This window comes from Mus musculus, chromosome 19 (genome assembly GCF_000001635.26).
Source record: "Mus musculus strain C57BL/6J chromosome 19, GRCm38.p6 C57BL/6J".
NCBI lineage: Eukaryota > Metazoa > Chordata > Mammalia > Rodentia > Muridae > Mus > Mus musculus.
Window position 1 is genome coordinate 23745384 of NC_000085.6, and position 11801 is coordinate 23757184.

An 11801-nucleotide genomic window follows, 5' to 3' on the forward strand; every position below is an offset into this window, starting at 1 on the left:
TGACTTCCAGGGATCTAACTTGGATCGTTAAGCCAATGCACAATGTGGATCAGGATGAGCCACAAACCTATTTTTATTCCTCTTTAAATTAGAAGCAAAAAGAAAATAAAAAAAATGTAGGCCAAATGATATGCTTTATTATATAATATACTATATTTCCTCATTACAAAACATGTTCCTCATTACAGTTACAAAATACATAATACAGCCTTGACGAACCCTTGGATCATTCATGCAGAGAGACACTGTTAACTTAGGGAGACTCTCCCTGTCTATTTCCCTTTTCACACACACACACACACACACACACACACACAAACATCATAAAAGCCCTACAAATGTAAGACCCAGACATAGACAGTTCAGTTGACCCCTAGAAGCTCCATATTATTTGAAAAGCTTTCTTGTACATGAGAACTGTTCTTTCCTGGAACCAGTGATCCATGGAAGGACCTGGGGAAAAATTGATTTTTTTATTGTAGGAAGAGTCAACATTGACCCCAAAGCATGCATGGAAGAAAATCTCTCAACTACGGTTTAAAACCAACATAAGAGCCAGGAGGGATTACTCTTTGTTCTTTGCAATAAAATAAAATAAAATAAAATAAAATAAAATAAAATGCATACTTGCTGTTCCTTGAGAAACATGCTAACAACACAATACATCTATACCACACATACACACAACAGGCTCATACACAATATCACAATACACATTTACCTGTCAGGAAAGCCTCACTGCTGTACAGGTTTGAGGTTTGTGCTACACAGCTCAATAAGACTCATTTCAATCCTGTTACAGATTCGGATCCTATTACAGATGGGTTTGAGCCACCGTGTGGTTGCTGGGAATTGAACTCAGGACCTCAGGAAGAAGAGTCAGTGCTCTTAACCACTGAGACATTTCTCCAGCCCCCACCTCATTTCTTTTTTTTAATTTTAGCCAGACACAACTCATTTCTTCTTATTTTGTTGCCTGCTATTCTTCACCCAACATACCTCTCTCAATTCCACTCTTGGTTTTTCAGGTTCAAATCTTGTTTAAATACTCAGGTGGGAAGCAACAATGTTTCTTTTCTTTGAATTCTTAAGAGTGTGTTCAGGCCTCTTATAAATGCCATTTTCTACGTCACACAAATGAGATGAAGAAATGAATCAGTTCACAGCACCAGGAAAATGAGAATTATTTCCAAGTGTCAACGACAGGTAGAAAGTTGCTTCCCTGGTCCCATGACATGTGGTCCCTTAACCTATCAGACTTTGTTATGAATGGCTGAAAGTCTGCCAGCACCTGACAGGTTTCTCAGTTCTGTCTTGGCTCCTGCACGTCCTGCCTATTTGATCTGCAGTGCCCAGCTGCATGGGGGGCTGAAATGGAAATGTGCTTTGGAAACAATCCCTGGCAAATCTCCTAACCTAGGGGCATTTCCATGGGCAGATCTAATAAGGAGGTATGAGTTTGAGGGAGCAGGTAGAACAACAGAAACTGTGTGCATGCATGTGTTGTATGTTTATGTGTCTATAGGTGTGTTATATGTGTGTTTGTGTGAATATGTATATGAGTGTGTTGTGTGTATTGTCATATGTGTACATATGTATGTATTATGTATACGTGTATGTGTGGTATATGTGTATTACAATATTGTGTATATGTGTGTATGAATGTGTTATATGTGTGTTATATATGTATTGTGTATACTGTGTATATGTGTGTGTGTGTGTGTGTGTGTGTGTGTGTGTATGTGCTAACAGTTTATGGTGACTAACGTACTTTCTTTCAAAGTCATTTTTCTGTTTTGCAGAAATATGAGAGCTGCCAGGTTCTTTCTTTTCCAGAGGTTCCAGCCATTCAGGTGATATTTCTCTCTCTCCTGAAGTGGACACATGCATCTACTCACAGTGTTTCCAATGCAGACCTTGCCTGGGAGAAACCCAAGTGCCTTCTGGTTAAGTGGAAATAGTCAAATCTAAGTAACCATGCTTTCTTTCCAAAATATTTTTAATAAAATTCTCTTCAAAGAATAAAATTACATATATTATATCTATAGCCGGCCACATTACCAGACACTTGATTTTTATAAAATAGAGTTAATTTAATGCCCTAAATACATGCATTTAGCAAAACAAACAAATTACATCTACAACAAAAACACCATAATTGGCCATATGTCCTGTGAGCAGCTTTTGTCCCAGCCAGTGTTTATTGGTAAAATTGCCCACGTCAGTTTTGCCTGACTTTCTTAAGACCGAGAAATCCTTGAGGACAGAACCCAGGCTGTTGGGCCTTCAGACTCCAACCACAGGAGCTGGCACATGGTAGGAGCTGAATGAAGTTTGTGAACTGAAGGTCTATAGATTTGCTGTCCTTTTTTGCAGGACAACCTACCGAAAAAAATTCAGCATTGCCATGACTGTTAATTGCATTGCTATTGTTCATTGCTGATGATACTGTGCAAGCATGGGAAAGGGGCCGAGACATGGAATAAACAAACATCTTACTTTTCCTGTTGCTGTGATAAAATACCCCATAAATAAACTTGAGGGTTTGTTTGAACTCACCACTGAAGTCCATCCTGGCTGAGAAGTCAGGGAGAAGAAGTTTGGTGCAGCTGGTCTCTGCACCCACAGTCAGGAGGCAGAGAGCGATGAACACCAGCGCTCAGCCTAAGTTCTCCATTCCTACAGCTCCAGATCCCAGCCCAGGAATGGTTCCACTTACATCTAGAACAATCTTTTCACTTCCAGTAACCTAATCAATAGAATTCCTTACAGGTATGCCCCGAGGCTGAGACTCTAGATAATCCCTCACAGGTGTGTTTGCAGGCTGGTCTCCATGGTGATCCTAGATCCAAAAATGTTGAAAACCAATGTTAACCATCACAACAAGAGAGAGAAAGAGAGGGAGAGAGACACAGAGAGAGAGAGAGACAGGGAGATACAGAGACACAGAGACAGAGATAGAAAGAGACAGATAGGAGAGAGAAAGAGAGATCTCCCTTGGCAAGCAGAGGAGATGAAAGCCTGACAAAATTGCCTGTGTACTATTTTCTATTAAAGCTTTGAGTCCCTTACTTTTAAGTCAATAGATGCAAGTGCCACACACTGCCCCCCAACTCGAAACCATTGGACATAATAAAAATAAACAAAATTATTTTAAAAACAAAATCATTAGATTACCTTGAATGACCTAATGGGATAATTAGAAAGATAGTTAATGTGTCCATTGGCCACAATATGTGATGATGTTCACATCACATAGCATGCCAGATGTTTGGGACAGGAACCAATAAGGGATCAAGGGATGTTACCACCACTGAGTTTACTACTATCTTGCAGGGATCAGGAACTATTTTGAGAGGTGACACCATGGCACTTGAAACAAAATGTGTCACACACACACACACACACACACACACACACACACACACAATGGGACTAGAGCAGTGATTTTTAAATCAGCTTTGGTATCTTGTTGCCCCAGAAAAAGCACCAATGAGGTATTCTGTCAAAAATGATCAATGGTAGCCTATTTTTCCCCTGTTGTTTCTGTACAAAGTATTAAAAGATGGGGGGGAAAAGATGGTATTGAAATCCTCAGAGTTTTAAAATTTTTATCCTGCACATGTTCCTAATGCAACTGGCGTTGAGTACTATTTGTTTTCTTGTTTGCTTTTGCGTACATGCTGCCCTGGATGTGTGCATATGTGCAGGCAATTCTAGGTATACATGCAGATAAAGATAAATGTTCAGTATCTTCCACCTTTTTTTTTTCCAGCCAGCTTTCTCCATGAGTCCTGAGGTCATCTATTGGGCTAGGCCAGCAGGCCAATGGACTCAGGGATCCTTCTGTCTCTCCCTTCCCAGCAGTGAGATTACAGACGTACTATTGTACTTAGCTTTCACGTAGATGCTATGGATGGGAACTCAGGCTCTCCTGATTGTACAACAGATACTTCGCCAACTGAGGCTTCTTCCCTGGCCTCCTTAGTGCCTTATAAGATGACAGAAAGATCCACATCTGAAGCAAGTGTGTACTGACAAGAACATGGACTCACCAAGCACTTAATCTCGAAGCTCCCTATTTTGGGAGGAAACGTGCCTCTGACTGTACCGTTAGATTTTATAGCAAACACAAAGCCATATTTTCTTCTAGCAAAGTTGTTTGTAAGTTATATTAAATATATCAATATTTTACAGCACTCCAACGAGATGGGCATAATATCCAGATACTTTATTACTGACATAAAGTTCAAAAGAACCAAGAGTTTAAGCAAGTATGAAGCCGAGTGTGCAACCAATCTCATAACTTTTTGTAGACTTATGTCCCCAGTGTCCTGTAAGCCTACTAGGGCTGCAAGCAAATGCTCAGACAATACAGTATGCTGGTAACAACAGCATTATTCTGATTGGTTTTTATACGTATGGAAATCAGAGGGGTGGGCCTTATTCCACATCACTACATTGAGAAGGCTGACAAGGAGGTGTGGTTGGACCAAACTCCCATCCGGAATCCTGACCTGAGGTTTGGGTTTAAATAGAAAGCTTAGGCAGAAAAGATCAAGGTCTGATTCTGAGCCATCATTGCCATGGCTCCTGTCCCTCCTGCACGCTGGAGCGCAATGTGTGAAATCTCTTTACAAGGGACACGTCTTCCCTGTTGGCTGGCTCCAGGCAATAGTCCCCAAGAAGGGGATCTCAGCTTCTTGGGGACTATTGTTTCAACAGTCTGAGAGCCAAAGAGAAGCACCAAGCTTCTCCGTAAACTGTTCTCGTTGCTGTCAGACTGGTTACATGAAAATGATTTCTTGAAGTGTGAGGCATATGCAATAAATCACAGAGGATCATTAAATTGAGAAAACGCTTTAGAATATGAAGCGCCCCAGTAGCCATTTATATCATCTTAATTTTACACTAGAATTTTCAAATAATCTGGGTTGGTTTTTTTTTTTTCCCTGAGTTAAGGTCATATGCACATTGTTTTAGAATATTTTAAATACCACACTCCAGGAGAGCAGGTAGATCTTTACCTCTCCCTCCGTTCCTCTAAATCTAATCCCCAAGTGTCCCTTACCTCCTTGCCACCATCTCCAATGGATCCCACATATTACTCCTCCCAGCCCCCAACTCCATCAGGCAGTCCCTGGGAACCCACAGGCCACCCCGCCAGGACAGCAGGCAGGCTGGCTGCAGTCCCTCAGCTTTCCCTCCATCCTCCTAGATATAAAGAGGAGAATAACCCCCACTACTTTGGTGAATTCTTACCGCATTAACATTTTGATGTATGTTTCTTGCACGTGCTCAACTGGCCAGGAAGAACGACGCTGCAACAGGATCCTTCTGCACACGTTTATTGGGAGAGCTTGATTGTAGAGGCGAAAAGACCTCGAGCCCAGAACTGGTGCTGCTTTTATAGGCCTAGGACAGGCGTTCTCTCTCATCTGATTGGTTAACTTGTCTCTCATCTGATTGGTTAACTTTTGTCAATTCTCAAAACCTCACCTTGGCAAAAGAACCTTTACTGGCTATGTATGTGTGGTGGCCAGCTGTAGCCAACTGCCACTCTGCAACTGCCACTCTGTAACTGCCACTCTGTAACTGCCATTCTGTAACTGCCACTCTAACTGCCACTCTAACTGCCACTCTGTAACTGCCACTCTGTAACTGCCACTCTAACTGCCACTCTAACTGCCACTCTGTAACTGCCACTCTGTAACTGCCACTCTGTAACTGCCACTCTGTAACGGCTTCCCACATCTCCTCCTTTTTGTTTTAATAAAATGAGGCTGGTCTAGGCCTGTGCAATTACGTCCATCCGCCGTGGCTCCTGTTTTAGGTCATTCCTCTAATGTCACAGCCTTTCCTGTCATAGGGTAACCCTATCGCCACTGGGCCCCATGTCTTAGGTTGGTCTGTGCATGAGGAAAGTTGCCCGTCTCTGGATACCGCAGTGCTGTGTGACAGTAACTGCTAAATGACCTAGGGCGAACTCTGCAAAAGAGGCCAGCCAAAAAATGAATTAGTGGGGAAATCATGATCACCCTATTGATGAGCAAGGGCTGATCAATGATCGTTGAGTCTCTCTCATCCCAGTGCCATTGGGTTCAAGAGCAGAGAACTCAGATGCCAACTAATTCTTGAGCATAGATAACCAAATTTCAGGGGAGGTGCCGTTTTCAATAGCTAAAAGTGCCTGAGTTATAATCACCTTGTCATGTTTTTGTTGGGTTCTGAATTTGCATACCAACCAGAGCATGAACACCAGTCCACAGCATATGGCAGCACCAAACAAAATCACTCCCACCCATTCCTTAAAGTAAGAAAAAGCAGAGGTAAGCCAAGAGGTAAAGTCTCCGAGGGTCACTGGTTCCACTCTGGTCCCATTAAGGTTCAGGATCTGCATCTGCAGCCTCGTCTGCAACCTCTCCAGCTCCTGCGACCAGTTCCCCTTCAGGTAATTCGATAGGTCTGTACTTTTAATAAAAGAATCATTAATATACCTAATGGGAGTAGTGCACACATGCGGAGTGGATGCCACACAACTCATTTGTATGACATCCATCATCTGTTCCATGTTATGTTGTAAAATATCCATTCTCTGATTCACTAACATTAACCCTGAGGTGATATGAGAATCCACCCTTTGCAGGGTAAGCAATGCCTCAGACATTTTTTTTTTTGTTTGTTTGTTTTTTGTTTTTGTTTTTGTTTTTGTTTTTTGTTTTTTTGTTTTTTTGTTTTTTGTTATCTGAGTTATAGTGTCAGCAGTATTAATTTGATCTGCCCAATTAGAGATAATCTTTTTCTTAAAAAAAATTACAGGGTATAAAAGGTTTATCCACATTATGCACAAAGCATAATGTACAATTTAAATGAAAACTAGTATTCTTATATACCCATGGTTCTTGAGGAGTTTGTCGTGCATAAGGCACATCCAAAAAACATTCCTTTGCAAAAAAACAAAGGCTAGGTAGAAGAATTGGAATGCACTGGTAAAGGTACTGGCCATGATCTTACTATGGCCCACAAAGGTATACTTATCCCAGTCTCAATCATCAGGAGCAGGATCATCTTGGGATTCATCTTGATCTTTCACAGTCCTTGTCAGTCGTTCTGGGACCCACAGCTGTTGTCAATGATCCTGGGGAAACAAACAGACCCTCTCGCCCACGTCAACACAGTCAACACCTGTGGGCAATGATTTCCACGCCCTTATGGCAATCTGATTCACCTGCTCAAACACCTGCACTGGATATCTTGTCTGTTGCTGTGCAAAGCGACCTTGACCAAGCAGCATATCCCTATCCCATGCTGGATTTCCTGCAGCAGAGTTAGCCACTGCCTGTTCATTTGCAAATTCAATAAGGAAGGCTTTCCAATCTAAATACTGCCCAGGTGAAAGGCATGCCTTCCTCCTCCTCTGCCTCGGCTCTTTTATTTTGTCCTTTCTGTCCACCTGATAACACTGTGTCTCCTTTCTTTTTCCTTTTTCTTTTTAAGCCCTTCTCCTCTTCCGACATACTTTCTTGTTGCTCTGTAAGGATTTTCTGACCTGTCTTGACTGCCTCTACACACAGTTTCAAACAGTAACAGAGTCCATATATCAGAACAAACAAGACCAAAACTATCAGACCTACCCACAAAGGGTCAATAGGAGAAAAAAGCATAACTCATGAACCTTAACTTGTCCCAAAACCGGGAACCTTAACTTGTCCCAAAGCCGGGAACCTTATTGTCTCAATCCTTTCTTTCCTTCCTTTCCTTTCCCTTTTTTTTTTCTCTTTCCCCTTTCCTTTTCTTCACTATTTCCTTTTCTTTATCACTGATTCCTTTTATTTTTCCTCCCTTTTCTTTTCCTTTTTATCCCCCTTTAACCCGGGGATCAATTTGGGAGACTTACCAGTACCACCGTTCCTCAGCTGAAGAGTTCTGAATTCACGCTGTTGAATCCTTCTCAGCAGCCTGTTTTACAGGAACCTTTATTACCACCGTTCCCCAGCTGAAGAGTTCTGAATCCACGCTGGATCCTTCTCAGCAGTCTGTTTTACGGGAACCTTTATTAACCGCTCCTTCCCCGTGATGCAGTTCTGAATCCTCCCTGTAGCAGGGGGTCTTCGCTCGTGCCTGAAGATGTTTCTTTTCCCGGGTTTTCGGCACCACTTCTTGCGCGCGCTCGACTGGCCAGGAAGAACGACGCTGCAACAGGATCCTTCTGCACACGTTTATTGGGAGAGCTTGATTGTAGAGGCGAAAAGACCTCGAGCCCAGAACTGGTGCTGCTTTTATAGGCCTAGGACAGGCGTTCTCTCTCATCTGATTGGTTAACTTGTCTCTCATCTGATTGGTTAACTTTTGTCAATTCTCAAAACCTCACCTTGGCAAAAGAACCTTTACTGGCTATGTATGTGTGGTGGCCAGCTGTAGCCAACTGCCACTCTGCAACTGCCACTCTGTAACTGCCACTCTGTAACTGCCATTCTGTAACTGCCACTCTAACTGCCACTCTAACTGCCACTCTGTAACTGCCACTCTGTAACTGCCACTCTAACTGCCACTCTAACTGCCACTCTGTAACTGCCACTCTGTAACTGCCACTCTGTAACGGCTTCCCACATATGTTATTCAGTATATTTGTTAAATGCTGTGATCACCAATCTAAAACTTTCTGGGTTTACTATGATTTTTTTTTTTTTTACTATGTTTCATGTTTCCAGAGACAGGGTCTCACTGTGTACTCCAGGCCTGTCTCCAGCTTACTCTGTAGCTCAGGTTGGGTGGAACCTATGATCTTCCTTCCAGAGGTCAACCATGGGGCATGCTCATCTACCCAATTTAATGATCAATTTTGTTGCTGTTGTTAAAATGGGAACAGAATCTTTATGCTGTTCTAAATATAATCTGTGAGTTTGGTGGTTTTTTATTGGTTGGTTGGTTGGTTGGTTGGTTTTGCCATATGAAAAGGGAGGTGCTGTGTAGCCTAGGCTGGCCATGAACTCAAGCTCCTTCTGACTCCGCCTCCTTGAAGCTGAGATTATCGGTATGCATCACCGCAGCCAGCTCTCTGTCTCTAACGTCTGTACAACATTACACTGATCACTGTACCTATTTTGGCTGTGTTCCAATTCAGTTGTGGCTCTATGACAGTGAGCTCCCACTGCCAACTGGACAGGATTAAGACATGTCCTAGGGCATTTGTGAGGCACGCTTTTTTGACTGTGTCTGCAAAGACAATCATCTGAAGAGGGAGAGTCCATCCTGAAGTAGGGGGTAACATGGTCTAAGGGGCCCACACTGAACAAAAGAGGGCAAGGGAAGAAAGCAACCAGAACGCCAGCGTCCACCAATCTTTGCTCACTGAATGTGGACAGCGTGTGACCAGCTTGCGCTGCCATGTCTTCCCTGCAAGGACAAGACTATGTCACCTCAAACTGTGAGCCAACGTGAGACTTCCCCGACAGCTGTTTCGTCACAGCAAGGTGATTCGGGCTGGAAGCGTCAGCTTCTGACTTTCTGTATGACAAGTAGAGGTGAACAGAGGAAGCTAATGTTTTGTTTCATTCTGCCCTTCTCTAGAGTGGCATCTGGAGTTTGCTCTTGCTGATCCCAGACCACCAAGTGACTGGCAAGCCTGGGAGTTGATAGACTGAGGTTAGTTGAGGCTGTCACCCTGGAGGATGACTTTGCGCATGTGCAGAAAGGCACCTTGTAAAACCCGCCCTCTTCTGGCCACATTCCCTAGGAGTGGATTTACTACACGGAGCACAGGGGCATCTCTCTCAGTGTGTCAGATAAACATAATTACAGTACAAAATGATGGTTGGACTCATAGTGGGCACAGTGGATGAGACTCAGTGAGCTTGACCTGTTTAAGAACTGGGGAAGTAAAGAAGTGAAGCTCTGTAGCAAGGCCGGACTTCTGTCCAGAGTGAAGGAAGGCTGGTGAGATGAGAACTGGTGTAGAAAGGCAAGTCTACAGACATTTAAGATGCGTACAGCCTGTACCTTTATTTTCTTCATACTTTTTAAATGCTTTGAAAAAAATCTGTATTTTACAGTAACTAGATAAGTTGTTTAACTATCAAACACTAGCAAAACTGAAGTCAGGGAAAAGTGTATTACAAAGGGTTGTTGTGTGATTTACCTATATACTGCTTCCGCTTTTAAGATTTAAACTCAAAGACTGAGACAGAAAGACACTGGTCACCTGAAGACATCAAAATCAAGGGACAGTTAGAAGAGTCGTACGCAATTTGGACTGTCTAGAGACACCTCAAACTTCAAACGACATGCTCGAATACCTGTGGAGTATGAATGGAGTTACTGAATCTTGTAACCTTAAGGTTTCCACTGTCAAAAAGAAACCTACGTAAATAAACCCTTCCTGAACCCCTTGCTTTCCTCTTAAGTGGTAAACAGTACTTGGACAGCAAGCGAGGTGGGCTCAGGACATGGTGATGGAGCAGGGGACTTCAGAAATGGTACTGGAGAGGCTCACCATCCCTGAGTCACAGCAAGGCACGCCTATGTTTCTTAAATATGAGGCTTTAACCTGATACACACAGACTTCTGATGCACAAGCAGCAGGGCATAAGGCTTTAAATTAGGCCCATGTCACTTGGCATCCCATCTACATATTGTTTGTTACCTGCTACAATGGCTGGCAGTTTGCTCTTTGAAACAGGGAATAGCCGTTGACTCTTGTTAATAGCAAAGGTGGATACAAATATTTGAAGTACTTATAAGAATATCAATAATAAGGTAAAAACTGACCAGTAATTCAGACTCAGGGAATCTATAGATAGACTAACGCAGAGGGAGGGTGTAATATAAATGCCATATGGGCCCATCCATTGCCTACCATGAACTACAAACGTGGTTTGAGCTTCCTGCTAGAGGAGGCACAAAGACACCATCCAGAAGGAAAAAGGATGTTTACATTTTCCTTGGGAGGAAGATTTCCAGTTATTAACCTTTGACAAATGGTTGCCATTATAGTGATGTTAGCTAAGTGACTTTACTCATTGCCTTTAATCTGCACCAAGGCCCTGTAGTAGAAGATTGAGGATAAAGTATTATTAACGCAATGTTTCTTTCACTCATGGTTTGGTAGGAAGATCACCCAATGACACACAGTGAGGCTGAAAAACATGAGCTAGCAAATCAAATGTTAGCAAGTTGATACATCTGTATTCCTCACTTTCCTTGGCATTGCTGAAAAGATGCAGGACAATAAAAACTAAAGGAAAGAAGGGTCCCCCACAGAGGAGCAGGCAAGGCAGCTACATGCAGAGGTAGCTGGTCTCAATGAGTCCTTTGTCAGGAAGCAAAGAACCAAAAGCTGGGCTCCACTTAATTTCTCCTTTATACCCAGGCTGGATTCAGTCTGTGAAAAAAGTTCTGCCCACATTTAGGGTGAGTCTTCCTGCTCGGTCCAATCAATCTCCTAATTTCCTCGAGATCTCTGAAGTAACTCTAGAGCTGTCAGGGTTGGCGAAGATTATCCATCATGGCGTTAAAATGAGCCTCTTTTATCTATACTCTCTTATTTAACCTAAAATTTAACGAGATAAGCTAGCTTCCTTCTTAAAACTACGGTCCATCTCCAGGAAGGAAACAGAAACGACTGCAGAAGCCTACTCTGACATCCATCGCCCCCCAAAGGGGAGCACAGGAAAGCAAAAGCAAAGACTAACAGAGCTGAGAGCCAGAAGACACACCGAACCTACAAGCTCGCTCGCTCACCAGACACACAGAGTAAATTAGTCCTGCCCTGGACTCTGAGAGCCCCACCCCCACCTCCCGGG